General features: G+C 37.4%; 1 long non-coding RNA gene across 1 annotated transcript; it reads left to right on the forward strand.

The window, feature by feature from the left end:
- Nucleotides 1-8358: 8358 nt before the first annotated feature.
- Nucleotides 8359-12588, forward strand: LOC120524655. The gene is made up of 3 exons (XR_005632806.1): nucleotides 8359-8530; nucleotides 9314-9382; nucleotides 12511-12588. It is a non-coding gene; the product is annotated as an uncharacterized LOC120524655 (long non-coding RNA).
- The last annotated feature ends 356 nt before the right edge of the window (nucleotides 12589-12944 follow it).

The following is a 12944-nucleotide window of genomic DNA, read 5'->3' on the forward strand; positions in this document are numbered from 1 at the left end:
GATGGGTGGTGACCATGGTGGCCATTTTGAAGTCGGCCATTTTGGATCCAACTTTTGTTTTTTCAATAGGAAGAGGGTCATGTGACACATCAGACTTATTGGGAATTTCACAAGAAAAACAATGGTGTACTTGGTTTTAACGTAACTTTATTCTTTCATGAGTTATTTACAAGTTTCTCTTTGTTTACAGCCATTGACATGTTGCAGAGGTTAACACGTGAGGAGCGGATAGAAATTGTGTTGATGTCTAATGAACGCAGTAACCGGGTCATTGCAGCAGATTTCAATGCAAGACACCCTACGAGACAACCCATCTCCCATGCTACAGTTAGCAAACTGCTTGCTAAGTTTCGTGAAACTGGTTCAGTGTTGGATTTGCCAAAATGTGGACGCATGAAAACTGTGACTAATGAAGAAACATCAGTGGCTGTCCTAGCTTCATTCAGCAAGAGCCCACCGCGTAGCACTCGCCGCATGTCACTGGAGAGTGGCATTAGTCGAACATCCCTTCAGTGGATATTAGCTACTCACAAATGACACCCTTACAAACTCCAGCTACTGCAGCATCTCAACGAGGATGACCCAGATCGGCGCACTGAATTTGCAGAATGGGCAAAACAAAAATTGGAACAGGACCCTCAGTTTACGCAGAAGATTTTGTTCAGTGATGAGGCAAACGTTTATGTGAATGGTGAACTTAACAAACAAAACCACCGCTATTGGTCTGACACTAACCCACATTGGATAGATCCCTCCAAGACTATTAGAACAAAAAGATGGTATGGTGTGGTATATGGGGTACAAAGATAGTGGGGCCATTCTTCATCAATAGAAACCTAAAGGCCACTGGATATGCGAAATTGCTACATGATGATGTGTTTCCCTCTTTATGCACTGAAGCTGGCATGTTCCCTGAGTTTTTCCAGCAAGAGAGTGCACCACCACATTATGGGTGTCAGGTCCGAGCATTCCTAGATGAACAGTTTCCTGGAAAGTGGATTGGTCATCGTGGGCCAGTTGAATGGCCCCCAAGGTCTCCCGATCTGACCCCCTTAGACTTTTATCTTTGGGGTCATCTGAAGGCAATTGTCTATACTGTGAAGATACGAGATGTGCAGCACCTGAAACTACGGATACTGGAAGCCTGTGATAGCATTTCTCCTGCAGTGTTGCTATCAGTGTGTGAAAAGTGGGAGAAGAGGGTTGCATTGACAATCCAACACAATGGGCAGCACATTGAACACATTTTATAAGTGGTCAGAAACTTGTAAATAACTCATGAAAGAATAAAGTTACGTTAAAACCAAGCACACCATTGTTTTTCTTGTGAAATTCCCAATAAGTTTGATGTGTCACATGACCCTCTTCCTATTGAAAAAACAAAAGTTGGATCCAAAATGGCCAACTTCAAAATGGCCACCATGGTCACCACCCATCTTGAAAAGTTTCCCCCCTCACATATACTAATGTGCCACAAACAGGAAGTTAATATCACCAACCATTCCCATTTTATTAAGGTGTATGCATATAAATGGCCCACCCTGTACTATAGCAGTGCCCCTCGGGTTGAATAAGTACAGGATATCTCAGGATAATAAGCAGATAATATGAAAAATAACACCGCTGCTAGCGGAGCTCCACTTCAGACATCCATTTCTTGCAACGGACTAGACCAAACCAAATGTGATCAAATTCAACAATTTGAACAACCATTTATTGGATGATCTGAAATAAACCCTGATTTGCTTGATCTTAATACTAATTCATGAAACAAGCCATTATGCAGAGCAGATTATTGCAAGTACCAAATTTGGTCCAGAATCACATGCACATAAGTGGAAACCAACAACTCCTTCAGAAATGATAGTTTTCCTTGAATTGTCAATGTTGATGGGTATCGTATGCAAACTGACTATTGAGATTTATTGGTCAAAATCAATGCTGTTAGCTACTCCAGCATTTGCTGCTCTACTACCAAGAAACAGATGTTGTCTGATCTTGCAATTTCTTCATTTCAATAACAATGATACTATGCCAGACAAGGATAGTGCAGACTCTGATCGTCTTTCTAAAATTCGAAACATTTATAACTTGATGACATCTGCATTTACCTCCCCAGTAAATGTGAAAAGTATGGCATGAAAGCGTACAAGATATGTAAAGACTCCAGTTATACACTTTGATTCCAGTTATATATTGGAAAGTCACACACAACGTCAGACGAACGTAATATCAGAACATTGGAGTGTGTTTTCCTAGACTGATGGATGGCTTGCTCAATGAAGGACGATTGTCTCAAAACACCACTCACATCTACAGTTATTCCCAGTTTCAGATAAAAAGTAACAGTGTCAGATCCCTGACGGGGTGGTAGTATGTGTTGTGATCATGGCTGAGAGAATAAAAGTGAAAAAGAAAACGGTAACTTTTACAAGTACTATACATTTACAGCGGCTGTTACAGACGCAAATCAAATGTATGTGTTTATTGTATAATATTAGCAGTAAGAGCAGCTCACTACTCAAAACAGTAAATATATGAGACAGTGGGGATCGAACCTGGGGACTCATGATTATAAGTCAGCAATTCTTAGCGCTGTGCCACAGAAGCTGTTGCATCATCCTTGAACCTTTTGTGAAAGTGTTTATTTGATCTTTGCACTTCAGGCTTTACACATTATATAGTTTATGTCTACATATTGTCATGTATTACTAAAATATGAAAAACGTTTCTGTTTTAACAATGTTTTTACACAGATTATTGTAGAAATGGAACACACATGAAATGCATGTGTTCCAAAAAACAATCTAATATTTCCAATCTAAAACTCCGGCACTTTACTCCCAGATAATCAAGGCATGAGCTGGGAGAACTTTGTGGCCATTCTGCGGCGGTGGGGGATGGAATAGTAGGCTGCTTGTGGCTTGTCTTAATCGGCACATTTGCAAGACAAAAGCTGCTAACGGAAAAATGCAAAGGGATTTAAGGTGGGCCAGATTTATGAGTTTTTTCATAGGCTTTGGTAATTCTGGTGTTAAAAAGTGCAGCAAAAAGTATTTGGTGTCTTGGGGTGCATTAACCACTTGTATATTAACACTAGGTAAAGGCTCATCCTCCATCTGCTATGAACAATCCTACCTGTTTTATCATGGAAGGATATTGGGGCGAGCCTATCCTATGACGTAGTCTCTTTTAATCTCACACCCAGATTCCTTGTTACATAGATCCACACAAATGTCCTCTCCACCAGCTTTTGCTCTTTTATCCATGTACACACTCACCTGGCATAGAAAGAGACCAGATTCAGCAGCAAAGCACAGACATATGAAATGGCAGCTCTATTCTACATTCAGAACTGGTAGTTATTGTACTTCACTTTCCCTATTTAAGGATGTCTCCTCTTTATTCATTAATATCCCAGGCAGTGGGAGAGAGCAAATAATAATTCCAGCAAGGGGATCAGACAATAAACTTTTATTCAGTCATTATAGTCTAACATGCTTAAAGATTCTTAATGTACCAAAAGCCAAAAAAAAAACAAATGGAAGTGGCAAACCATCAATACATCACGGAAAGTTCAGGAGCTGTCATAGATGTGCGTATGACCTTTAGTCTCTTAAAGTTACATTTTTGTACCTCAGGCCATAGGTCTTCTTGGTCACTATTTTCTTCATGGTTCTCTTTATTCCTGTTTTTTTTCTGTAAGCTCCTGACTTTATAAATTTGTCAGGTCCAAGGTGAACACTTCTAGCCTCTTTCATCTTGCCTTACTACCCTTTGTAGTGGTATGTTTAATTTTTAATACCTTCTGTTGGCTAAACGTTTCCTACTTCTGTGGTTTAGCTACTTTTACAGAGATCAAAAGTACAAGTGAAAAGGAAAGAACAATTTTAAGACACAAAATATTGTCTATAATGCTTTTAACACTTTAAAGCACATGAAATATTGCATAATAAAATCCTCTACATCTCTGTTTTATAACAGCAATTATAGGAATACTGGAGATCTGCAATCAAAATCATAGACATTTAACAGCTGTAAACAGCAGTGTGCAGCTAAAAAAATATTCAGAAAACAGTAATACTTAAACATAAAGGGGAATTGTAAGGTTGTGTGTTAGAAACCGTGGAAAAAATGAAGTAAGACAAAGTGCTAATTTTATGTGACACATCCCAACTCTAAATGCACATGGTTTAGATTACTGCAAAAGAACAGAAAATGTGGATATCTGAGTGCTGTTAAAAGAAGTGTCGAGAAAAAAAGTTAATAAATATGTAAAGGCAGGCACGAACAAACATCTCAGTGAAGACTAACACACAAAATTAAGAAAACAGTGGCAGAAAATTTTAACCTGCTGCTGAATGATCACAGGAAGTTCATCTGAGGTTGAGCAATCACACATATCAGGAAGAAATTGTTTCTTTGATCTCCTGCTGACGAGTAAATATAAATTTACAGGAGTGAAAGCCCCTTTTCTTTGGACTGTCATAAGGGAACAGAGATGCGCATCATGATCTTTAACACCTTTCTCTCAATAATTGACAAAGGCCACTTTAGATGTTCAAAGGACAAGATTGGCATCCACATAAGTTTTCTTCTTACAGTAGCTTTTCTGTAGTGTCAGTCTTCTCTGCTTGCAACGGATGACTTTTTCACTTCTGAAAATCTTTATATTACTTTTAAAAGTTAACTGAACAACAGGGGCAAGCAAGACACTTTCCTGCTTATAATGTGGTGGCAGGATATTCCATTGTATCGTAATACCCTTTCTAAATACCAGAGACATTACTGTGCTTGTTCTTTATCGTTGTCATGCTTAGTTACTGCTTAGCTTCAGCTTATGCTGTCACTATTTTAATTTGTTCTATATTCCTACAGGTGTGTTTATTCATATACATAAAACAGGTCCACCTTTCTGTTAAAAAGAGATAGTTCCAAAGGAAAACATATAAACTTGCTAAGAAAAAAGAGCATGGTGGCCCAATTACAACACAAATATCCCTTTGATAGGCCATAGGCTATTTAGGGTATGATAATCAACTGTGCACTTAATACTTTATTATCATTGAGCTGCTTCTGCTTGAATAAGCAGCACTGCTGCCATCTGCTGTTCACCTAATGAAATCAAAGGGCAACTTGAGTAGCTTCAGTCCTTGGCATTTTGCTGCTAAAGGTATTTCTGTTTCATATTCACTTTTTGTGCTTTAGAGTTTACTTTTAGAAATCATGAACTTCTGGAATGCATATCTGTACTTTTAATTTTGCTTACAATTATGTTAGTTTCTTTTCTGTATTATCCAAGTACTTATTGTATTATCCAAGTACATCTTGCCTGAAGAAGTTACCTCGAAAGCTTGCATATTGTAATCTTTTTGTTTAGCCAATAAAAGGTGTCATTTTGCTTGACTTTTCAGTATATTAATTATTTGAAGAAACTGAAACTTGGGCAAAATCCGCAAAAACAAGGAGCAAGTCAGGGATGTTGTAATGGGGTGCTTCTTTAATAATAAACAATACAATTGTATTCACTTTGACTCTTCCTTCATATTTGTTATTCTTTTATTTCACAACAACTACAATAACAATTTAAATCAATATACAAGCACAACATTGATAATCAGCTCACATCACATGCTTCAAGTCCATTACATCACAAGGGCATTGTGAAAAATTACAGGCAAATATAAGCAATAAGCAAAGCATACTCAAAAGATACGTCAGAGTATTAGGTTCTAATCTCAGCCCTCAGGCTGTCTGTTTTTCTGAGTGTGCAGTTTGCATATTCCCCATGTGTCTGAATGTTTTTCTGGATCAAAGAGATGTGTACATTTAGTTAATAGGCAATCATAAATTGGCCCCATATAAATGTTTGAAGCAACCTATCCATGGCTGGTGCCTTTTGACCAGTGTTGTCAAAATAACTCACAGTTTTGGAAATGGATTGATCGATTCAAGAAAAAAAGGTGAATATCACATCAAAAGATAGCTAAAATTGCTTTAAGTCATGTACTGATACTGTAATTGCAGTCATCACACCATTGAAACCAGAGACAATGTGGGAGGCAGTTCAAATGATAATCAGCATGCATAATGCATGGCATTTTGCAGGGAGTGTCTATGGTATGAGTGTGACAGAAACATCAAGACCTCAGGTAAATCTCTTTTCTAGCTGATTGTCTCTTTTCCAATTGTTATTCTTCATATTTCTTTAGTTATAATGATACTAAGATATCATCATTTCTTTTTTCCTTCTCTGTGTATTAATATCAGTACTTCTGTTTCTCACACTATGCTTAAACTATTAAATTAAATTTTCTTCCTATTTATATTATTTTCATTTCAATCTCTGCCAAGACAACATTTAGTGCGTCCATCATCCTTTGCAACCCTTTTGAGCTGCTTGCCAACAGTTCTTGGCCATCTGTGAATCTCATAGCAAAGTTTTGCCTCCTACCTTAACTCCTTCATCCACACTTTTAAGTAACACTCTAGTATGTTCTTCCATACAGAAAATGCAAAAGAAAAATAAGATCATTTTGTATTCCGATTCAGCAGCAATGAAGTATGGGGAGAGTCGGTTAACCATCTAGGGTTCCTCAGAGTGGGCACGGATGGAGAACATACAGCAGGCTTATGATATCTTGTGACCTGGATGGCCTTGTGACAACCAACCCTAAGGGAAATTTAATGATAAGGAATTTGCTTATACTGCACATTTCAAATATGGAATGCAGCTCAATAACAAAACAAAAATTTAAAAAACAATTACTTCAGAAATGTAAATATGCACAATATTTATTTAATGCATATGTTTCAAATAAGGGCAGATTCTTGTATGGAAATACAGATATTTAGAAAATCCTTTTTCCGAATTGTTTCCTGGCCTTGTACTGCCCTGCAAACATCTGGCTGCACTGTGGCTAGTGCCGCTACTGGGCAGCCTCAGACTATTGTGTTCAAGGCATGCAGTGTGTGAAGTCTGTGTGTTCTTTCCATATTACTGTATTGTAGGTTGCCCTTTTTACCTCAATGCCATTTAGTTCTAAACTTGCTGTTTCAATTTAGACAGGTCATATCCAATATATTGTATTTTTCTGGGTAGTGTTTGGTTGAGATAGTTTACTTCACATAGTGAGCTCTAAGGCTGTATTTTGTCAGATGATGATGATGGTGGGTTGCTGGGTAATATATAATAAACACATCTTTTTCTGGATCAGTGATGTGAAATTGACAATGCTTATAGCTGTGGCACCTGGTAAGAACTTGTTAAATGTGTCTTCTTTGAGATTTGCCAGACTTTGTTCCCTTTTACTCTGCTCCTGCAGATGGCCTTCATTTACACAAACTGGCACAGCTCGTGCTGTGGCGAAATGGGAGAAACAGTGCATTACAATTTCACAATTGCTAGAGCAATTTTTAAAGAAAAATATCAACAAATAAAAAAATGTGTTGGCTAATTTTGTTTTTTCCATAACATTACCACATTTCAGTCAATACTGTTTAGGCATTTTTGAGATTTGGGATAGCTGTTCTATTTTATTTTTTAATCAAAGTTGCTTGTGAGCTTTATTAAGGATGGCAGACTAAGTAAACTGTCTATTCTAAAGTCTAAATTGTTACTTTGATTAAAAGATTCCCTAAATTCACAACTGAAGATGCACTTCATATGCCACTATAGGTCAATGTGAGTAAACTAGATGTTTAGGAGAACCCAGTTCAGACTAGTACACAAGAGAGCTATTAAGTGGTCCTGACAGAATAGCTACTTTGATTGGTAACTTACAATTTTTCAGAGTACCTCAAAGGAGCTAGTAGTGGGCAAAAGAATGCATTAAGAACAGATATATAATAGGAGTGATCTTGTGCAGTAGTTGACAGAACGAGCCACAAAGTGATATAAAACTCTCTGTTTTACTCTCTATGTGTGGTACCATTTAACCACCTAACAGAGTTTAGATTCACAGATTGTAGCTGTGGGGAAGTCTGAGAAGAAATGACCACAGAGGTTCCAGAATGTGTTACTTATGTGAAAAGCTAATACAAGGATATTCTCAAAAATAGTTCCTGGCTTTACATTAAAAGAATATATATATACACACTGGAAAGTTTTGGGGCAGCCACCCGTATATTATTCCTGGCAGCAAAAGGTTAAAGAAAGAACAAGAAGTTGTTGATAGGTTGAGTTCCAGGACTGAACTGATGAGGTTTTGGGATATGGTGTCTTTATACACTCAAAAAAATCAACTACGGCATGTGTTTGATTAGCAAAGTAGTAATATGTTTACATTACATGAATAAATCATTTTTATGTTCATTAAATGGTTCATTCTTTTTTGTTGAACATGACTCAAAGAAAATTCTGATGAGTTAAATTCATTCATGGCAATCCAATGAGAATGAGGTCCATCAAACCAATGACTCTGATATCGTCAGCTATTGCGCATGCTCCACACCCACCGGATGCGGAAAAGTCCATTTAGACGTTAACGAGCGCGCGTGGAGTGAATCCTTTGGCATACTTGACAGTGAGGTAAGTAATTCACATATCTATTGATAAATTTATTTAGGTTAGTAGTGTGAGAGATAAATAGTGGTTTTTAGAAATATCTGAGTTATTTTAGTGAGTTTTATTTTGTTGCTGTCGACTTTGAATGAGGTGTGTTTCTTCGTTATCTGCGTGGTTTGAAAAAATAATTTATCAGTGGAGTTTGGTGACTTTGAGTGTCACGATATAGCTGAGAGTGAGCCAGAATGTTTTCACATGTAATTCGGTGAATTCGAATTTCGCTAATTGTTGCAACAGTGCAAAGACTAACGCGACGATTTTGGTAAGTTTTGTTTTTCATTTCTGTGGACTTTGAATGAGATGTGTTTCATGGTTATCTGTGTGGTTAGGACTGTTTTATCTCTGGGGTTTACTTATGGCGTGTGCTGACTTTGAGGAGCGCGATGTCGGCGGGAACGCCGTGTAGAGCCGTAATTTTTTCTAAACGGTTTTGGTGATTTTGAAGTGTTTTATGATGGTCTACCTAAAATTGCTGTTTTTGTCAGTGGAGTTTGGTGCCTTTGAGGAGTGCACTATAGTGGGGGACAACAGCATTAATTTCATGTGCATTTTTTTTTCTATAATATTCGCACTTAGTTTTTGAATTCAGAATTATTTAGGTGGAATATTGTTCGGGTCATTGTTTCTGTGCTCTCTGGTGCTCTGCATTAAGGCTAACAGTCTTCACATTTCAGTGTATGTAGATATTAACACAAATTCATTAGAGTAATAACTACTTTAATCTCTCTCTATATTTTTTTCCCCCAGAAATACATCACAAAATAAAGCCACATCTCCATGCTCTGAGATTCTTTTGCTCCTCCTCAACAATACATGGTAAGTTCATATGTTTGTCCTATTATTTTGTATCTGTTATTTAGTTGGCATTATGCAGAAGTTTAATCCCCCTGACCCAAACAGTGTTTGGTATATTATCGTTTGCTAATGCATATTTCTTTTTCTATCAGTGACGTGTATGTGGCAGTGCAAACATTGTGTCACCAGAGAGAGAAGTAGGTACAAATTACTTCAGCATTATACACTACATCATCATTATGGAATAGGCCAACATTATCTGTGCATATATGTAAATTGTCCATGCACATTCAAGACATGGAGTGGGCTGAACATTCATGTCTATAAAGCTCATTCATCTCAGTTTACGCGGACAGCTTCCAGTTCAGTAACTTTTAAATGTGAGTTATGTGAATGCAGTGACATCTTCTCAGAGAGAGATTTTTTTGTCCATATTGGAACACATCTGCGAAGTAACAAGACAGTTAATTGTGTGTTTTTTGGTTTCCCTTTCAAGACAAATATTTACATTACATTTTATACACACAAAAAGAGGAAGCATCATCCACACATACTTAAAGATTTTAAAGCCAGTGTAGTTACACTTGTGGACCCGGTTCAAGTATCAGAGTCCTCTGATAACGTAAGGGCTAGCTGTTCTGCAGATGTATCCTACGGTGAATTTGAAAGTGAGTCAGTGACAGAAAGTGATTATAGTGCTGTTGAAAATCAGCCAGAACTAATTGAAAGGAAAATAGCAATTATATTGTTGAAATTAGAACATATATTTCATGTTCCAGCAAAAGGAGTAGATGAGTTATTAGAGGAATTACATTTTCTGTGAAGTTCAGCTAGTGCGCCTCTCACAAAGCGTACAATTACAGAAATTTTCAAAAGCCATAACCTCCATATTGGTCAGGCTGTTATTGAAGAACTTGCCGATTCTGTGTGTGTTTCTAACCCTGTGGCTAAAATTTTGGGAAAGTGTGGTCCTCTTGCCAGTTCTTATAAAAGAAAACTATACTACACACTAAATTTTAGGGTTGTAGAGCCTGTTGAGTATTTTTTATCTAAAGACCAAAGAAAGTAATTTCAGTACATTCCTTTTATTACAGTGATTGCTGGAAATACTGAGTCACAATAAATTACTGGATAGAGTGATTGAAGAACAAATAGCTCAAGAAAATGGAGAGAATCTGAATAAGCCGGTTTACAAATCTTTTCGAGATGGTGAACATTATAAAAGAAATAGCTTTCTAGCTGTTGAGAAGTTGAGAATTTCCATAAACCTTTATATTGACGATTTTGAGGTTTGTAATCCTCTTGGGACCTCATGCAAAAAGCATAAGCTTTGTGGTGTATATTGGGTCTTGGCCAATTTACCTCCTGGCTCTCATTCAGCCCTCTCATCCATTTATCTGGCAGTCCTTTGTAAAAGTGAAGATTTGAGGACATTTGGGTTTGAAAAAGTCTTGGATCCACTTTTGAAAGATCTGGTGATTTTGGAGCAACATGGTGTGTTCATCAGTCAGTTGAACGAGTGTATTAAAGGAATTGTGAGTTGCGTCATAGCTGATAACCTAGGAGCCCATGGGCTGGCAGATTTTGTGGAAAAGTTTTCAGCTGAATACATCTGCAGATTCTGTACAGCTAAAAAATCTCAAATAAAGTCAGTGACTGCTGGTGTTTTTGAGCGTAGAACACTGGAACTTCATGAAGCCCATTTGAAGCGTGCACTAGAAACAGCAAGTACATATTGTGGAGTTAAACGGGATTGTATTTTGAGTAAGAATCTAAGCCATTTTCATGTCACTGTAGGCTACCCTCCAGATGTAGCACATGATCTGTTAGAGGGCATAATACCCGTGGAGCTTGCTCATTGTTTTTCTTTTTTAATCTCTAAAAAGTATTTAACCTTAGAAAAACTTAACAACTTGATCCAAAATTTCGAGTATAAATGGGCAGATAAAACCAATTGGCCTCACGCTATACCACAGGCTTTCTCAGTAAAAAAAAACATTGGTGGAAATGCAAACGAAAATTGGTCTCTACTTCGATTGTTACCTCTAATTATTGGTCCACTTGTTCCAGAGGATGAACCTGCATGGCATATTGTTTTGGATCTGAAGGACATTGTGGAGCTTGTTGTAGCCCCTGTCCAGTCTGATGAGTCGATTTCATACCTTGAGTGTAAAATCAGTGAACATCGCCAGAGATACCAAGAACTTTTTCCAAACAACAGTCTTCTCCCTAAACATCATTATTTGGAGCACTACCCTGCTCTGATCCGGCTCTTTGGGCCTCTTGTCCACAAATGGACAATGAGATTTGAGGCGAAAAATAGTTTTTTTAAACAGATTGCTCGCCATACCAACTGTTTTAAAAACATACCCCTCACACTTGCCAGAAAGCATCAGCTCATGATTGCCTCTGACTTGCACTCTTCTGACCATAGGACACTTTTAATGGTAACTGCTGTCTCATCAGTACCGATTTGATATTCTGCAAAGTGACATTGCAATAGTTATTAAGCAAAGATTACCAGATGAAACTGATGTCCATATTACAAAAAGTGTGTCATACAATGGCATGAACTACAACAAAGGAATGATAGTTGTCTATGGGCAATTATTTGGTCTGCCAGAGTTTGCAGAAATTCTGCAGATTTTTATTCTGACTGGCAGGATATACTTTTTTGTGAAAAAGTTCTCTGCTTGGTATCGAGAGCACTTCAGAGCTTTTGAACTTGACATGTCACATGTGAGAGAGGTGTCTCTGATTGAGCATGGGGAACTACTCGATGACTACCCTTTAGCTGAAGAGACACACTAACTTGCAGGGTAAACAGGAGTAATGTTTATAAGTATTTTCCTACTGTATCACATGGTACTGTAAATAATAAATCATGCTTTGCAGACTAGCCTCTACTTAATTTATTAAGAATTGACTGTTATTTTTTTTTAAACTAATGTCATTAACTAAAAGAATCCAAGACAAATTTAGAAAATGCATTATTCACTTGTCCTTTTCCAGTTACAATTTCCTAGGTGACATCATCAAATTATTGTTGATTGCCTTAATTGTTGACATTAGAATTTGACCCATATATACACACACTCACACAATATTCGATGAGTGCATCTTTATTTATTTTTTAAATAATTTTCCAGGTGAACATGATGGCCCAGCCCATAAGACTGAGGATCATACTTGGAGAAGATGATGCCAGGAAACTAATTTTACCAGCGAGGATATCAGACTCCATTGAGGAATTGTGCCAGGAAATTAAGACTAATTTTGGAGTGTAACAGGATTTTCGCCTTCAATATCAAGATCCTGATTTCGGAAATGAGTTCATAAACCTGACTTTGATCTCTGAAATAAATGATAAAGCAACTTTAAAGGTTGTATACTTATATACTCTACAGTTACAAAGTTCTACAGAAGATGAAGCAGTGACAGGTCAACCTGTTGCAGTCCAGAGTCCAACACATTCCTTTTCAAGCGCTTCAGCAGACACGGATAATAGCCTGCTTCACTGTCAGGTTCATCGCCATCTACAAGACTGTCAGTGTGGCCAAGTGTCTTCACAGTCCCTCGTTTT

Source organism: Polypterus senegalus, chromosome 2, assembly GCF_016835505.1.
Source record: "Polypterus senegalus isolate Bchr_013 chromosome 2, ASM1683550v1, whole genome shotgun sequence".
Lineage (NCBI taxonomy): Eukaryota > Metazoa > Chordata > Cladistia > Polypteriformes > Polypteridae > Polypterus > Polypterus senegalus.